This window comes from Plectropomus leopardus, chromosome 24 (assembly GCF_008729295.1).
Source record: "Plectropomus leopardus isolate mb chromosome 24, YSFRI_Pleo_2.0, whole genome shotgun sequence".
Classification (NCBI taxonomy): Eukaryota; Metazoa; Chordata; class Actinopteri; order Perciformes; family Serranidae; genus Plectropomus; species Plectropomus leopardus.
This window is the reverse complement of record NC_056486.1, coordinates 5,940,178-5,959,412: the sequence shown is the minus strand read 5'-3', so window position 1 is coordinate 5,959,412 and position 19,235 is coordinate 5,940,178. Positions and strand designations below refer to the sequence as shown.

At 42.0% G+C, this 19,235-nt stretch overlaps 1 pseudogene; it reads right to left on the bottom strand.

Moving 5' to 3' along the window:
* LOC121962721 overlaps positions 1-19,235 on the bottom strand; it is a 78,641-nt pseudogene that overhangs the window by 49,375 nt on the left and 10,031 nt on the right.

Below are 19,235 nucleotides of genomic sequence, written 5' to 3'. Positions count from 1 at the left end.
ACATCAGAGCTTTTAGGAAAAGAAAGAAAAAGAGGACATGAGAGAGAATATGACAGAAAACTGCACTTGTCAAAGCATTGCGGCTCCAATCGTGGCTAATGCAAATCCATAACTCATCCACACAAACGCACACACACTCTCCCTGGACAAAATGTTCTTCCACGGGTATTGAGTCCCTGACACAAACACAAACAGCCTCGCGCACTTACTGGCGGTGACACGCGCAAATGCACAAACACACCTTCTCGTGGCATCTCTGTCACACCGGCGGCGCTAATTGCTCGCTGCACAAAAGAGGGAAAGAGAGGTGGTGGCGTTAAACGTACCCATCAGTGCTCTCCTCCTCCTCCTCTTTTCAGCAGCCTCCTCTTTATCACTGCACCTCCTTCCTGCCTCTGTCAGTCTCTCACAGGGAATGACTCCTTTTTCCTGCTCATCTGACTTCTCCCCTTGCTCCTCACCTCTTTTGCTCCTCGTTCATCCCCTCTCCTGTTTAACCTGATGGGCGTCTCTCTCCTCACTCTCTCTCTCTCCTGTCTCTCTCCTCCCCTCATCCCTCGTTTGCCCAGTGGTGACATCACAGGGCAGTCTCAGGCATGCAGCCTGTTTATTCTGCAGCCCTCTGCTTTTCCAGGAACCAACGTCACACACACACACACACACACACACACGCACACACACTCTCTCTCCTCTCACCCTCTCTGCTCTTCTCCCCGCTCGACCTGCTTTCCTTGCTTCTAAGGCCAAGGAAAACCCTCTGCGCCGCTTGTAGTGCATCGAATATCTCTGCCTCCTTCTCCCACTCGCTCGCAGGCGTCCCATTCAGCTGCTTGTCTCCTCTGGTTTCCCCCCTCCTCTACTTATAATAACCACCGCTCTCTCTCTCTGTCTCCCTCTCTCTCTCTCTCTCTCTCCCGAGTGGTTTAATACCGTGTGCTCAAATTCCTGGCCTGGAATTTGACTGCATTTCCCAAACAAATGAAACCACAAAATGGTTTCAGGTGAAGCCGAGTAAGGACTTTCCCCGCAGGAAGGCTCCCCAGACATTTAAATACTGGAGATCATAATAAAACGAGGGATAAGTATTCTATACAGGTTTGTTGTTTCTTTTAAACACAATTATGTCATTCAGGGTCCCATGTTTTCAAAGACAAACTTTTCAGATTTTGTTTTCTTGCACCACGTGCCCGGCGCTTTTTTTTTTAAACATTTCAGATTCAAATTCTTTTCAAACATAATTTCAGCTAACGAGCATACAGGAAGGGAGAGATAAACTAAGGACGAATATGTAGAAATGTAAGTGATAGTAAACAAAACGTATATCAGATATATAATCTATTTTTAGATTAGAAGATTATCAGGGGAAGATCATTGTTATAATTTCATTATAGAGAAGAAAATCCCATGACTTATCCAAAACTTTGAAGAATTTTGACTAATTCCATGACTTTTTCCAGGCTTGGAAAATGTGATTGTGAAATTCCATGACTTTTTCAGGTTGTTCATGACCATGGGAACCCTGTTCCTGTTTAAGCATATATGTGTACATGCATGTGTACATTTCGACTGACGTGTTATTTTTGTTTGTTTTCTTTTTACATGATTATTGTACTGATTTGGTAATTTTGTGTGATTCTATTTTAACTGATAAATTTGTATCTTGCTAAATAAAGTTATTAAAGTTTCTTTTTTCCCTGTCCTTGACCCATCACCACATCTGCTGTATTTCTAATATCTGGTTTTATGAAATGCAAATAAAAAAACAAATCCTCTAAAGAAAAGTCCTTAATCACAATCTTTAGTGACAAATCTTTTTGCTGAAAGTAAGTTTGGAAAACGTTTACTTTACCTTCATACTGTTTCGGCTAAAATTAGAACAACTGTGAGACAAAATGTTGGTTGTTTAATTCATTGTTTGATTGACAGAAATGTTAATTGGCACTATTTTGATAATCGATTGATGATTTAAGTGTTTTTTTGTGAAAGTGTTTTTCTGTTGCGTCAGGTTGAGTTTGCTCAGGCTAAAAAGCAGTGCTCGAGACTAAGGGCACACGTCATAGCCCAAGAACAATAGAAAACGTGTTTGGGACGAACACAACATAATCACGATAAACAAGAAAAACAACATAATAACATCAGTAAAAGCCATCGGCAAAAATCGTTCTTTTAGAGGTTGAAAAAAACAGCACATGAGGAAAAAGGTCTAATGCCTGCACACTTACACCATGCCACACACATTTATTGAAATGTTTGACCTGAAGAATATCCAAGCAGGACCGAGACGCTGTCTTCAGTAAACTTGTGTGGTATTGAGTAAGTGTGCAAGCATTACTTTTTTCCTCATGAAAATTGTTCTTATAAACATCGATATCAGCCTGGAATTTCACTATCAGTGCATCCCTAGTTTACTTAAGCTTATAAAAAATGTTTAAATATGTTTTTGTGTGTTTTTAATCAGGCTTGCACAGAAACTATGGAGTCTGTGTAGGTTCTCCCTGAATTTTTTTGAGCCTGATCAAAGCTCTAGTCTTGGACTGTTGCCTGGACATATTTGAGCAATGTGAACAAGTTTTTTTTTTTCACTATTTTGTGACCAAACGAATGATTAAGTTATCGAGAAAAATAATTAGGAGATAAATCAATAATGAAAATAATCATTGGCAGCAGCCCAATCACAGGTCAAGCTCAACAAAAAACACAATAGTTCATTAAAAAGAAAAAATCCTGCTCTCTCAAAGGTCAAAGCACGCACAACACAAACTGAACAGCCCAGAGCCGCGCATGACGGTGCACTGAGAATCCCATTAGACGAAGTTGGCTGCCACTTGACAAAGATAAACTCTGATATCAGCACATCTTTGTGTATGAGCGGTGACGTCAAACACGTACCTCAGTTTACTGATCTGTGCCAGATACAAGACAATATGGGGGCACTCTGAGAAAACCAAAACAAAGACAAACGTGCCGTCTCGGGGGAGAGCAGAGGAGCTTCCAGGAGTGTTACACAACTGACACCCGGACCAACATGAGTTTGAAGTACTTCAGTTCAATTTCAGTCTGTCAAACTCTAGAATCTGCAGAAACAGAGCAGAGACCTCACACGTCTGCTCCTATTCTCTTCTTTCCTTTGAGCGCTTAAAAGTTTCCTTCAGTTTGATATGGAACATTTTTTAAGCATGAGAGGGAATCTCCACAACGGTTGCATAATGATAATTCATGATTTAAACATCTCAGCACAAAAGTGCCTCTCCTCTGCTATGCACAGGGTTCCCACACATTTTACATGGACAAACTTTCAAAACTTTTCCATAACTTTTCAAGGACGAAAAATATTTTTTTCTTGCACCACATACCCAACATTTTTCATATAAGATAAACATATAAATTCAAACTCTATTCACACATAGTTTCCTCAATGATGTGTTCAAGGACCTCTGGAAATTTTAAAAATCAAATGATTTCTGGGTTTTTAAAGATGTTTTTGGGGCGTTTTTGCCTTTAATTGATAGGACAGCACAAGTGTGAAAGGTGGAGAGCGAGAGGGTTGACAAGCAGCAAAGTGCCGAGGCCAGAATCGAGCTCGCGAATTTTTGTTTTTAAGTTTCTGGCTGTGATGAATGGTGTCAGTTTTGGTGAGCTTTAAAGAAAACTTGCCCTCCAAACCAGTTTTCTTAAATTCAAAATAAATTTAATAAATACTTAATTGACAGCATTCTTTTCTATAGTTTTCTATAGTTCTATAGTTTTTTAATTTTTTTTAAAAAATATTTTTAAAATAAATGCCTTCCAAACCCATGATGTTCTTTTGGGGAAAAAAATAGGGAAAAAAATCCTAAAATCCCCAAATACTGAATAAAAAAAGAAGCAAGAAAAAAATAACACCAATTATAGAAAAAATGCATGTTCACTTTAAAAATCTGCTGTACAATGTATACAAAATGTAGCCACTTAAAAGTGTATGCCCCTAAAAATAATTTGACCTTCCCCCTGGGCAGACATGAAGGGAGAGACGAACGCAGGGAGAAATGAAGAAACTTTCGTGATAAATAAAAAGCAAAAAGAAAAACAAAAAACGTTGCGACACGTAGACACATATTAAAGCTACATTATGTCATCAGCTACAGAAAATAAATTCAGCGTAATGTTACATTAATGTCATTTAACTTATTACAAACACCAAATTTCGTGACTTTTCCAAGCTTGGAAAATCCAATTGTGAAATTCCATGACTTTTCCAGGTTTTCCATGACTGTGGGAACCCTGTGTGTATTAATGCAATTACTGAGGGTTAATTCACTCTTTTTTGGAGCTTTTTCTTCCTCTCCTCTGAGCAGGCTCCTCTCCTTATCTCCCTCCATCCTCCTCCTCGCCCTCTCCTCCGGCCCTGCTCTGCGTCCTCGCCTGCTCACTAGCTCCCTCCCACCTTTCTTCCCTCCATCTCCCCGCAACAAATCACAATCTGTTTACAACCCCTCGGGCGCACTCCACAACTCTTCTGGCTCCAATTGCAGATCTATTTATACCAGACAATGCAGAGGGCTGCCGTCTCTGATTTGAGACTCGGTTCGCCGACTGTATATCCCACGGTCCGACTGCCTGAGCTCCGCACTCGTTAGGCTTAATAGATGTCATACTGAGCAGTGCGCTGCTGTTTAGAGCGGCCTCAGTGAAATGTGCCTGAGATCTTTTTTTTGTCAAAGAGATGACAAAGAAGAGGAGATATTCTGCGCAGGGCTTCACAGTGAATTTAGCAGCGGGACGGGATGAAAGGCAACAAGTAGCACATCTGTTGATGGTGGAAAATAGCTGCGGTCGGCTTACTGATTGGTCTCTGAGGGTGGGTTGCGTGAACATCCGCCTACGTTACTTTCTCCCGCTGCCTCTCTCAGCTGCTGTGAATTAGAGTTTTGCCTCCATGCAAAACTCTTGGAGATGATAATCCTGGTTACAGCAAGATTGTGATCGCTGTGACCTCTTAAAATACCAGACAGAACTCTGGCAGAGAAGGGAAAGGAACGAGGAGGGCGTGACGCAGGGACGTGCAGAGGTGCAGCCAGTCTTGTTGCGCCAAAAGCAAGCTCTGACTTGTCTCGGTCTCAATGACATCATGCAACGGTCTGCAGCACCGCAGCTTAAGAGGAAGGAGACGGGTGAGTGCGAGGCAGAGACATAACACGTGAGACGTAGAGGGGGACGACGTGTGAAGGTTGAGGTGCAGTACGTGCAGGAACGTGTTCAGGTCTGAGAGTATGGTTCTGTATTTTTTAACCATGTCCGGCCTCAGTGATCGGTGAGTCCTGTAGTCAAGCACTGGCCGCGAAAAGCAAACTGATCACATGAAACACACTTTTGAACTGTTTGTCAGACAAAATTTGAAGTCCTGTGCTTCACGGAAATTGTGATTTTACAATGTTATGAAATGCAAAGCTTTTGCACTCCACAAAGCCATTTTAAAGACCAAAGATTAATAGTTGCTTCTGATAGCCTAAAACTGATTAACCAATTCAATTCAGTTTAGCTTTATTGTTATTTTGCTCTACATTTACATGCAGAGCAGAACGAGAGTGTTTCTCAGAGATCTCAGGTGCAAAATCTAAAAATAAATAACAAGATTAAACACTAAAAACATCCTCACTATTAATCAAAACAACTGTAAAAACAAACCTGTGACTAAACCGCTGAATTTTAAGATAAAAACAAAATAACGTGAAATACAAAAGGCCTTTCCTCAAAGTCAAGTGCTCCACTGACTCTGTGAGATTGAGCGTTTAAGCGCAGTTTGAATCCCTATCCATTTAAAGGTGGTGAAATTGGAATATTTTGTGATGAAAATGTGTTGACTTATTTTATTGCATATTGTCTTTGCTGAGACGTAGTCAACTGGCCATGTTAATACGCGGATACACGGAGCCCACTGCTCTCAGTCTGATATTTTTGGAAGAAAGTAATGATGTCTGCCGGATGTGATTGGTTGTTCCTCATCACATGACATGCAATGCTGCGTTCAACTCTGTTTATCTCAGGGCGCAGCTGCCACGCCCTGAAAAACAGGCCTCATCAGCACGTACACGTCGTGACGATATCGGTGCAGCTTATGAATGAGCCTGCCGCGTTTCTCCATTGAAACAAGAAATGAGCATGCAAAAAACGCAACGTGTGTACGACCCCGGTACTAACAGTGATAAAGTAGAAGCGGGTTTGCAACTTAAAACTGTGCCACTAATTCACCAGGGCGAGTGCGCACAGTGTTTCCACGGCAACGCTGGTGAGTCAAGAGTTGCAGTAATTGTAAAATGAGCGGTGCCACTAGCTAGCTCCCACCAGACCCGGTCGAAGAGCAGCACAGTAAACTGAAAAGTAGAAAAATTTAACTGCAGACCAACATTCATAACCGGTTAAAATATATTCTCAGTGGTTAAGCGATCAATGATCAACCATGACGGTTATCAGCAGACTAATTGATCTTTTATCAGCTGTAGCAGTACATTTTTGAGTCAATTAAATGTCTGAAAGTAGTGGATGATGCCCATCCAAAGACGGCACTATTATATTTTTGTCAGACCATCAGCGCAAAAAAATCTAATTTATAACAAGAGAGAAATCTGACAGCTGAGGAGCTGGAACCAGCGACTGATTTACATGTTTGCCTGATTAAAGAATTAGATGTTCCGATGGACCGAAATAATTGTTAATTTTCTGTTCATTGATTCATGAACTAACGCTTCTCCTTCCTTGTCATGAGAAAAAGTTTGTAGTCAAATAAATTATAAAAAGTTCAAGGTGTCAAAAGAAGCATTGAAAACAATCAGCACTACTTTGCGTGAAACTCAGGTGTTTACTTTGAGGCATGAAGCTCCCTGCAGGTGCAGCGACCTCTACTTTGCATCCCCAAAGAAAACACTTCATGTTCTGTGCCTAAATGCATCCACCAGAATTTGATTACATAAAGATTAGATGTCAAAGTATTTAACAATTGGGTTTTGCATTTTCTATGAGGAAACAGTTCCAGGCTGTAGTGGAGGGCTGCAGCGTAAATGCTCTACGACAGGTGCACTCTCTAAAACAGTCCGGGTCACACACGCTACCAACGTGGAGGCCCCCGGCAGCTCTGTATCCAAGACAACAGATTTCAAGAATATCTGATGAAGTCACTCCAGTGAATTTCAATATTTTATCAGCCTTGCCGGAGGCACGCAAAACACAACCCCGACAACAACATGAGCGAACATGTGAGGCTTCAGTGAGGTTCGGGATAGGATGAAGATACTTTGGGTCAAAATGAGGAAGAAGCTGTTGTTTATTTGTTCTTTCAAAGCAACAGGCGGGTGTTTAACGGCACCTCGCTGCTCACTGCTGCTCTGTGGCATCACACAAACACAGAGTTAAAGAGCAGCACGGGGAGCAAGTTTTATTATTTCCATTATTTTTTTTAAATCTAAATGGTTCTCTGTGGTGGAAAAATGAAACACACAGAACAATTTAAGCTTCCTCATTATGGTTTTAGATAATGCATTATGCATATATTACCTCAGACTCATTTCTCCTTCAGATTACCTCATCTCCATCTGTGCCCCTTTCATTTCTGTACTCTTGCCTCCCTCCAAACAGCTTCATCTCTGCTCCTTCCTCTGCCTCACTCACTATGATTTGTATCTTCATTTTCACTGGAGCTTGAGTGTTGTAAATACAGCACACTTTGAATATTTGCAGCAGATGGAGATTTGGAGAGAGAAACCTATTTTTTGAGGTTTGTTTTGGGACGATCTCAGTTTCTGCAAACACACCACCAAGATATGCACAAATGCTTGTTTTGCTATATATTTTTGGCAGCCGTTCCTCTTGAGACAACAACAATTTTTACATAAGCTCACAAACAGAGCGCCTACATTCAGGCGGCTGTGTTCCCATTCAACAAAATGGCACTGCATAAATAAAACACACAGGAGTAAGCATGGACTCTTTTTAAGACTTACAAAACCCATCTTTGTTTTTGACATTAAAAAAGTCAACTGTCTTTACAGTGAGGACAATAATTGGACAGAAAAAAATCACGCCAATCGGACAGGAACAACACTTATGCATGCAAAGTCACACAGGATGTGGTTAACAGTGAAATCACGTAGGTGCGTACACACACAGGCTCACAGAAGCTCATGCACACACAAACACACACAGTGTCCAACCTGTTGGGATGTGGTTGAGCGCCGATGTCTTCAGAACCTCCAGCGGCTGCTCCTTTCCCAGGATCCCCTCTGTGGGAGAGAGAGCACACTCCGCTTCAAATATGGTCCGCAACATTGAGACGAGCAACTAAACCTGCAAATCAGGCGGTTGAGACCACAGTCCGAGCGAGTGAGCGAGCGAGCTGGCGGGCAGGCGGGCTTCAGGTCATCTGCAGCATGTGCCACGGCGCGGCTACCGCCACCTGAGCGACCGCCTGATCCATGACCAGCTATCGGAGTGAATGTGCAGAGATGCTCGGCTGCAGAGGTGCTCTAAAATAAGGATATCGAGGGAGCAGCCTTCATCGGCTCCTGTGTGCTTGTGTGTGAGTTCAGTGTGCGAGCGGAGGGATGTTGGGGCTCGACTGATACTGCCTGTGCTCAGCATAGCAAATGTGGCTGGCAGCAGCAGAGAGGGATGGAGAGGGGGGGGGGGGTGGCGAGGGGAGGGAGAGAGGTAAAAATAGCTCACCCTTTTGTGTATAACAGCACATGTGGAGAGCGCACACACATGCAGACACAAAGACACAGCTCTGTTGCTGCGCTCCTATCCGCGTGTTTGTGTGCATGCGTGTCCGTGGGTGTGTGTGTGTGTGTGTGTGTGTGTGTGTGTGTGTGCAAATGTGTAGGCTGTAATTATAGTGGCAACATGAAAAGGCTTTTGTAGCTGCCGAGCCCTGGGAAGACATGGCTATAAAAAGCAGAGCGACAGAGAGGGGTGGTGGAGGAGGAGTAGGAGGAGGTGGAGGAGGAGGAGGAAGGGGGGAAGAAAGAGGTAAGGAGAGGGAGGTGAGGCGATGGAGAAAAAAACAAAAAAAAGGCGCAAAAAAGGAGGAGAGCATGGAATTGACATGCATCACAACAGCACAAATCTGCGACTTCTTGCACACATTCCCCATATATGCATGTATTTTTAGCAATCATGAGCACCTGATCCGTATATTTATATACCCAGCACAAGGCTATAAGACATCTGAGGCGCACAAACATGCAATTATTCCTTTGGATGCAAGATGAAAACCCATGTAAAATCCCTTTGGAGGAATAAAAGAGAGAAAAAACAGGCGAGCGTCTCACTGTGCATGATCTATTTCTGGAATTCTCTCTGGACCAGACTGGCGCGCGCACACTCACACTCACACACACACACACACACACACACACACACACACACACACACTTAATTAGCCATGAAGCTGGAGGATGCCTTGATTATGTGTGTGTGTGTGTGTGTGTGTGTGTGTGTGTTCGTCTCGCACCACCTTGCATGAATGGCTGCACCCCATGATGCGCTGATCCCTGTGAGGACTTTGGGTGTGGACTCCTCATGTTTGGTCCCGCACATGTGTTTATTTACCTTAACCCTTTAAAACCTGGACTGAAATCAGCTTTCTTGTGCTGTTAGCAAGCATTAAAACCTTTGAAACCTAAAAAATGGGTTTGATATCTTTTAAAACTTGGGGAAAAAAGCCAAGGAGCAAGAGACATCTCACAGCAAAGAAAGATTTGTTTGCAAGAAATTAGGAAACAGTGACAAGAAAATGTTAGTTAAAAATTAGTTTAGAAAACACATAAAATTTTATAAAGTTTCTTTTAAATATGTGTATGTGCATGTATATTCACATTTTTTTTTCGTTCTTTTTCCTTTTTTTAATTTTATCTTTTTTATTGTTTTTACCCTTTCTGCTAATTTTCAACATTTTCTTCTTGTTGAGCATTTTTCTTTTGTATTTGTTTTTTTGGCTTATTTTCGGGTGCCCATTTGTTTCCAAATTTTGCAATACATTAGGAAACAGTGATGCGAAAATGTCCTTAAATTAGTTTAGAAGAGAGATAAAATCATGAGTATTTTTTAACATGTATATGCAAGTGTACATAGTACTTTTTCCAGTTAATTTCCAGTTTTTTAATTCTTATTTTGACCCTTTTTGGGCTTATTTTCAGGTCATTTCCTTGTTTTTTTTACTTATAAAATTCCATGCAAATTTTGAGTAATTTCATTTCAAGTTGCTCCTTGCCTTCTCCCCATGTCTTTGAAAAAAATCAAGGCAATTTGCTCAGGTTTGTGAGGGTTAATCTTTTCACCAGTAGCTGCCATATATCACCCAATGGTGTATCAAGATAATAAAAACAACCTCAAAGCCAGTGCGACTGAATTCAAATTTTGGAGACGGCATGCAGGTCAAATCTGTGGTCTTGTGCATGTCAGACTTTATGTAAAAGGCGAGGAAATATTAAGAGAAAACAAACACATGAATGATAGTTGATATCTCCTGACGAGCCAATTCAAATGACACACACGCTACCGGATTTTGCAATGTAAATGAGGTGTGTGATGACACCTGTGGCTCGCAGTAATTCTACGCCAGCTTTTGCGCTTTCACATCCCCAACTCAAGTGTGGGGAATTAGGGGGGACGGATGTCTTTGTCTGCGGTTGGTTAGACAAAGTGTGTGAGCTTCCAGTCCAAACCGCTGATACCTGAGACGCACGTGGAGAGGGAGCGCAGGTGTGTAGCTGGGTTCCTACAGTTTGTGGCACAATATATTTAAGACTTTTTAAGATTTTTTAAATGCCATTCTGAATTGAATTTAAGACAGATTTTACAATAACCAAAATAACAAAACAAAAAAAATGAACAAACAAAAAATGAGGGTTATGGACAACATAAGCCAAATGTTTGTTTCTTGACCTTGATCTGCCCAAAGTTAATGCGAAAGGCACGAGGCAAATTATAAAAAAAATAGATATTAGGGGCGAGCTCTAGCTCACCAGGCAGAGTGTGAATATGGCTGAGGCCTCTGCAGGGGCCCGTCATCGAGTCCGGCCTGCGGCCCTTTGCTGCATGTCATTCCCCCTTCTCTCTCTCTCATCTTTCTCTCTCATCTCTCATCCTTTTTTTCTTACTCATTTCACTAATTTCTTGCTTAGTTTGAGTCATTTTTGGTGCTCATTGTCTTCTTCACATGTTTTGCTCAGGTTTCAAAGGGTTAAAATGCAATGTATGAGGAAAAGGATCCATAAAATCCTACTTTCCATGTCCTAAACATGTTTTAAGATTTCTGAAAGGTTGATTTGACAATTTAATACAAATTAAGGCCTTATCTTTAATGAATTCAATGCCTTTTAAGACTTTTAAGGATCTGTGGGAACCCTGTGTAGAGGGACGTAATGAAGCAACAACATACATAACCACCACGCGCGCTCACAGAAGTGCCCTATACCTTGGCAACAGCGTCCATCAATCTTGAATGTAGCCTAGTTACCCAGCAGCCCCCTCCTCCCTCCAGCTCCTTCTCTATCTTTCTCTCCTTCTCTCCATCCTCCTCTCTTCTTGGTCCCACTGGGCAAGCATCGGGAGACAGGGAGCTATAAATAGCCTCGGCCAGCCTCAGGCAGAGAGTCAGTCAACTCGAGCTAATGCAGCTACCGCTCATTGGAAACATGTATGTTATGATGTGAATGGCGAGGGATGCAGGAGCTACATGGTGGAAAGCTCCGTCTGCTGCATCGCTAAATGTAGTTTTGTGACAGAGAGGCAGGCGAGACTTGACCCCGGACTGTATGTTGACAGAGGCCTTTTGTTGTGCGGGGAGAAATGAGATGTCTGTCTGTGCCGCTGTTACAAAGAGGGACAGTGACGGAGAGAAAGAGAGGAAGGATGCTCCGGCCTCATTACATTCAGCGCACTTCCGTTCTGGCTGCTTCGTCCAGGGTGACTCCGGCAAGCAAGGTGAACCAGACAGGAACAATACGATTAATCAAACACGCCTCTCCTTGAAGAGCCTTTTCCTCTGGGTCGCAAATTTGCTTCCCCCGAGGGCACCGGCTGACGTCATGGCCGCTGATAAAAGAGAATGGGTGACCCCTGTGTGAGCCGCCAACAGTTTGCGCCCTGTGAACAGTCGGAAGCGACCATCTGACCCTCATTTCATGCTGGGAGCGTCCGAAAAACACAGCGGTAATGCAATTTGGTGCGATGTCTAAGTGCTTCTTTGTGCTACTCCGTGAATGCTGCCATTTGATATAAAATCACAAATTAGTTGGGAATTGGTAATTAGACTGCGGGTGTCTGTTACTCGTCCAAAATGCATTACAGTCATAAGGTCAGTGGACCAATGAGGAGACTGACGTTGGAGCGAGAAATGCACCATTTAAGTCACCAAAACATGCATTCAAGTGAGACTCAGACTCAAAAGGTTTGTTTTATGGCAATGTCAGATTTATGAATTTAACATGACAATGACTGTTGGGTTTGTGTGTGATTAGTTAGCTTATTCCTGATTTAAGGAGTGCAAGTTTAGACGAAGGGGGAATTAGGCCACGTTTAGATGAGAACCGCCCTACTAAAAATGGAAAACTTTTTCCTTTGCCTTTTTTTAAAAAAATCTGCGTTGTGAGAACGATCGTAGTGTACACGGATCCGCAAAAGCAACCAAAAATGCTGCAGTATGCATGCCGGGCCATTAGTTGGCAGTGTAAGGACACCATAGAAGAACACCACTCACCTGCGCTAAAGCCGTTCTTCTACAGAGCGTCTAGTATAAACTAACAAGAAGACGATGGAAAACCTCTTCGCTGATCACAGAAATGGTGCAAAAAATCTACACTTTGCAGAGGAGCGTTCATTAACTCAGTAGAGTCAGCAGCACAAACACAGCTCTGGAGTCCGCCATTGTTACTCATGTATTGCTATTTGTCTGACATGAAATGCTGACGCATGAAGTGTGGCCAGAACGTCACCCTCCTCACAGGATCCTTGCATTGCCAGTTTACATGGTGACAGAAGGGCCCCGATTTCAAAAGTCTGCATTTTCAGGCCCCCTAAATGCCGTTATCATGTCAACAAAGTGCCAAACTGCAACAAAAGTTTAACATTTTATGCAAGAACCATGCATTCATGAACCCGAAAAAGCACAATTTAGAGAGGCGACACAGAAGGTTTAAAAAAGGAATGCACACTGATCAGTGTTTTTCTGATCATTGTTGCAAAGGGGCAACATGGCGGGCACTGTAGAGGAGGACCTGCTGACTATGTGGATATAAATGGCTCATTTAAGGTCACGAAAACAGCAATTCTTATTTTTAAATGATTAAACACTAAAGAAAATATACTCATTATATTAAATTCCATTTCGGCCCATATATCCCCTTTAATCCTACACTCTGGACCTTTAAATAGCAGTATTTTATCTATATAAAACTAAAAACAACTTGAACTACCAGTTAAATCACTGGTGGGTTTCCTGCATCTAAAACTGCAGTATAAACATTTTTCTGTGTTAATTTTCCTTAAGATTTGAAGTTTTTGTTGGTTCAGTATAATGCATGCTGCTGGTGAATAAGCGACATAATCAAACAATGCCACAACGCCATTTCTAACCACATAAGTTGATCTGTGAGACTTTTGCCCAGTGCATTCTGGGATGGACTGCAGCGACTCCGCGCAGCAACAATTAGATATAAAAGTGGATAAATGCATAAACAATTGAACTGATCTGCACATGCCACTTTCCACATACACTGCACAAAATGTTTTTTATGCATTTTAATGATTATTTGTGAACAGCCGATTCTGAATGGACGTCCATGATGGTGCCACACATGGTTGCTAGGAGATCTGTGATGCAACTATAAAGCCTTGGTTGCTGGGCCTAATGCCTCACAATAACAAACACCCACAACATGAGAGATGACAGTTGCTCTGCAGCTACTATGCATACAGAGTAACAGGTACAGCGTTTAAGATCTGTTATATCTTTTGTGACTTTCTCAAGTGTTTGTGTGTTTAGTCCCTGCAGTGATCGCACTTTGGTCTGCTTGCATAACGGTAGTCTCTTGGTGCCTAGGCCAGTCATCCATGCTCCGTGTCAAGCACTGTGGAGCGACATGTCAAAAGGCACAAGGATAGGGCTCCGAGGAGGCAGTGTAAACCGTAATTGCCGCTGACAGCTCGTTGGCAGAACACAGTGTATCCCGTTTCTCGGCTGGGACGAGACAAAAGACACAGGGACAAAAGATGCGTCCCGTTCCTTTCATTAGCTCATGTTCCCTCTGTGCTGTCTCTGTCCTAATACCAATTAAAAACAAGCCTAAAAGGCCGTGATTAGATGTTTGTTTTTGTGGGGGAATGGGTGTGGCAGGACGAGATGGGTGCTGCGCTCCATTTGCACAAGGACAAAGCAGAGCTTGTGCACGAGGGGGTCGCTCGTTGCACAAGAGACCCCCCCTGGGTTTGTTCTGGGATGGACTGTTAGTCATGTTCAGCCAAGTTGGTGGCACATGGGAGGACAGAACTGACGCACTGTCTGGCTGGCAGGAGCCTAGGCTCGGTTCAGCGATGGTGGGAACACGCCGCTGAAGTGCATTTTGCAATCTGCCACAATTTCGTAATTTGGTTTTTGTAGGAGAGAAACATGTCGGCACAAGTGGATGGCAGACAAAAACGTGACAATAAGGCTCAAAATTACCCTTGATGAGGCTCATGCTCGTATCACACTGACCGCCACACAAAAGAGGCAGGTTATGTCACGCATGCACTCGTCCCGTGCTCCATTTTTAGCCGCACGACACACGGCAGCAAACCGCTCAGTCGTGAAGAGGAGAATCAACACGGGAGACCAAATATAATGATTGTTTGTTCGCCATGCATGCACGTGCGCATATCTTGTGTGTGTGCTGCTAAAAATAGACTCAGGGATAAGCCGGGCCCTCTTTATTGCAGTGAAAACTTTTAACCCCTTCACCCCTGGATTTGAGCGCTGTGATGTGTGATGGCGTGCATTTGGATAAGAGGATAAAAAGGGGTCACTGAACGGGTCCAGAATGGAGAGTAGGATGAGAGAAATGTAAATTTAATGCATGAACCATCGTACACTTTGGCCTTGTATTCATGTCTCTGTAGGCAACCACTGCAGAGACGCTTTTACGTACTTTAAAATTTTGAGATGATGATTGATTAAGAAGCTTCCTTTTTCACAGTTTTAAAAAACCTGAGCAATTTAGCATGATTTCTGTCAAAAACATGGGAGGAAGGCAAAGAGCAATGAAAAAAACAAAATGACCCAAAAAATTAGAAAAAAAATAGTAAAAATTACAACAAAATTATCCATTTTTTTTAAAAAAGAACAAAACAAAACAAAAAAGTAAAAAGTAAACAAAAATCACCCCCCCCCCCCCCCCCCCCTCCTGACAAGGCAGCACGACATGATTGATACCACTGGATTCCTCAGGTCTTCTAGTTTCATGACACTGGCTTTACAACTCAGCCCCGTACAGCCTCTAAAGACAGACATGTCAGTCACCGATTAGTGCAATTTAAAACAAAACAAAACACATATTATGTACGGACTCAAATCACATCACAAATAACGCGTTAACACTGACAGCTCTACCTTAAATGCTTGTAAAAGGCATCTGAAAGCAGCACAAGAAAAGTGATGTTGCTCCAGGTTTCAGAGGGTTAATAGCTGATATATGCCTACAGAAACCACAGCCTCACTGTGGCAGCTCTACTGGACCAGTCAGGAGTTATGTGTCTTGCTCAAGGGCACCTGAGGTTCCTCACTTTCATTCACTTTTTTCCATTTAGCAGACAGTACGAGCCAGTGATCTTCCAGTCCCAAGTCTCTTCCTTAAATCTCTATGCCACTGCTGCCCTGTTAATAGTATCTGGCAGGTGTAATAAAAAGCAAATCCATAATATGGACTTATAGGCATCCGGAGATCTGTGAGCGCACTGTACTGCAGTGTTTATCAAATGCAGGGCTGAGACCCAAAAGTGGGCCGTCACATTAAACCGAAGCAACCCAAAGCTGCTGGCTGTCAAAAATAACAATCCAAAATCACAAAATATGAACTTTCAAGTAAACATTAATGGTAATGCCAAATCCTCTCTCTGTCCCAGCCATGTCTGATAGTGTAAAATACAGGGCTGTCAGCAGCAGAGTGATGGTGCAGGAGTTTTATTAGAGGCTGCCCTAATAAACCTACAAGATTAGATTTTGGCCATGACAATAACCTTGAAAGTATGAGACTTCGAGAGAGAGAGAGAGGGAGAGAGAGCTAGAAAATCCAAGAGGTCACAAGCTTTAAAGGCGACTTTTCCTTATTTTCTGTTTTTGTCAGATATTAATATTAAATGTGGCCTAAAGATTTCATTAATAAGGTAAAAGTATGTATTATTAATCCCTGTGAGTAAAGACTGCTCTGAATACTCGGTTTCAAATGTTTTTTCCGCTTTAAAGACAAGCTGCTCTCAGCTGGCGATGATTTCTTTCATTGGTCATCTGCTCTGTTACTTGTGTTTACATTATGCAGACGACACTACATATAGCTACATGATAATGTTAGGGAAACATGAAATCTTGGTTGCTCATGTTGCTAAAGTTTCACCGGTTTCGATCATATTCCTCCTGTTTTGAGCTTTACTAGGTGATTTGTCAGGGTAGAAAGCACCGTTATACTCGTAGGGTCTCATTCATGAAATGTGAATAACTGGGCATTGGTCGGGCTCGGTCGGGATCAGGCTCAGTATTTTAGGCTATGTGATGATCTCACGAATCATTTTACAGACAGTATGAGTAAATTAAAGTGTTTTTGAACAGTGAAACATGTTAACATGTTTTAGCAGAAACCCAAAATACAATTATGAACCTAAAAAATGAGGATAATCGGTCCTCTTTGATATCTATAACACGTCTGGGTCCCTTTTATTAAAGCTCAGTAAAAGCGGTGTGTATTAGTAAGTACACACACGCTTGTAATGTGCAATGTGTTACAGCATTCTGTGTCCTTTGTGTCAACTTCCTCCCACCAGCGAGGGAACCACCTCCACCAGGGTATTTACATGTGTGTGTCACCACAGTGTCTGTAGTACTGTTAACGTCAGCAGCAGTCCCTCGCCACTCCTGCCAAAACTCCCCACTGACCAGATAGTAAAAGTGCCACACAGTCACACACACAAAGACAATCTGCTGCAGACCCGGTTTCAAACTGGTATTCAGACAAAAACAAATGATGATACTTAAAAGGAAGAGTATAACATTTTGAGGAGTTTATTCACTTTCTAAGAGAAAGTTAAACTGTAAACTCACAAGCTTATCTTACTTTAATAAATCTGGGAAATCAACTGCCTTGATGAAGGTAAGTAAATAAAACTATGAGTCAGGATTGTGCCGTATCATATTGTTCCCAGTATACTGGTATAATTTCTAATACGATAGGAAAAATTCATATAGTGATAACAGCAATAGTCCAACTGACATAATGACGTCATACTGTTGCAAATGGAAATACCGAGCATGGCTGAGAGTGAAAACTGTTACCGGTTACTGTGGTTGTTAACAAATAAAGACATTTTTGTTTAGTTTTTCCTGAATATTTGAAGGCAAACTTACATTTACACTGACATATAAAACTATGACATGTATTTTGCGATTGCAGGTTCTTGAAATTAATAATAAAATATTATTTGACCTTTTACTTTACTTACCTTTTTCCCTGATTTTTAAGATCAACTTCTCAGATACCTCTCTTTCTATGCATATACTCTACCTACTAGATGCCTAAAATTGCTTAATAGGAAGAAAATACCAGGAAATAAACATGTGGCCATACAAGCTTTACTGTCACCTCATACTGTACATCTTGATTTAGTGCATCTGCTGACTGGGACAGCAGCTTGTGTATAAATTTAGTTTCAAGTGAAGAAACTGCATGCAATCGAGAAATAGTACAGGAAGCTGGCGGGTGTACAAACAGAGCTGTGTCGACTCCAAAAGCGATGGTATTTTCTTTAACCAGTGTCCATAAAATAAATCTACCAGCGCCTGAAGCCTGAAGAGGCTAATCTTGGGTACCAGCCCAAACGATGCAATCTCCTGACCTCACTCATTAGTGTTTATTTTACTTTATTTTTTTCACTGTTTTTGTTGTTTTTCAAGGCTGTATAAACCTCGAAACGGTTGCGCTTGTAACCTAGATACCACTGAGCCTTCGAGGAAAGGAGCACTGTGTCAAGTTCACCGGTTCAGAACCATAAAAGGCGCTCACACCCACGCAGACCCTGCAAAATAAAGCAGTAAAAAAATCTAATCTGAACAGTTTGCATCCTGCTGCAGACGTGCTTTTCATAGCGTTTGTGGAAATGTGGTAATATTGAATTTTTTTTGCATACGACAATGTAAAGTTCAAACCTCTCATTCACAAATAATCACTTGCAGTACCTGGCACTTACTTACTAACCACTTACTGGCCTCAATATGTGTGTGTGTGTGTGTGTGTGTGTGTGTGTGTGTGTGTGTATGTGTGTGTGTGTGTGTGTGTGTGTGTGTGTGTGTGTGTGTGTGTGTGTGTGTGTGTGTGTGTGTGTGTGTGTGTGTGTGTGTGTGTGTGTGTATGACTCATGTGCAGACCCAGTTCTTGCTCCAGTGGTAAACACTGCAGACTTTCCTGGAAAGCCGGTGCACTTCTGACTAAGACAAAAACAAATCTTTGCCAGCTCGTGGCATCACCTTCCCTCTTTATTAAGACGCTGTAACACCTGAGGAGCCTGCCTCGCCTCTTTAAAACTTATGTCTTCATTTCCAATTACAGTTCATCCTGCCTGCATCAATTTCACAATGAGGCATCTGAGGTGAAGCAGTTTGGCTTGCTACGACGGTAAACGAACAATGTGAATGATGAATAAGGAGCAATCCTTCCAAGAACAACAGGGGAAAACAACACTAAATATAACATGATTTAAATACTGTCATCTGGATTTAACTCTTTTCTTTCCATGTAAATATGACAGATACGTTATTAGATTCGAGTCTGGAATGGTAACGGCACTCTAAACATTGGAGTTGTGCTCGTAAAAATAAACATATTCATCTAAAAAAAATATGTCTTTTATTGCATTTTTAAGCTCAGCCCTTTGAAGCCTGAGCACACTGGATTTCTTTCAATAATACTGGAGGAAGGAAATGAACATCTAGCAAGAAATGACCTAAAAACTGTTAACAAATTGGT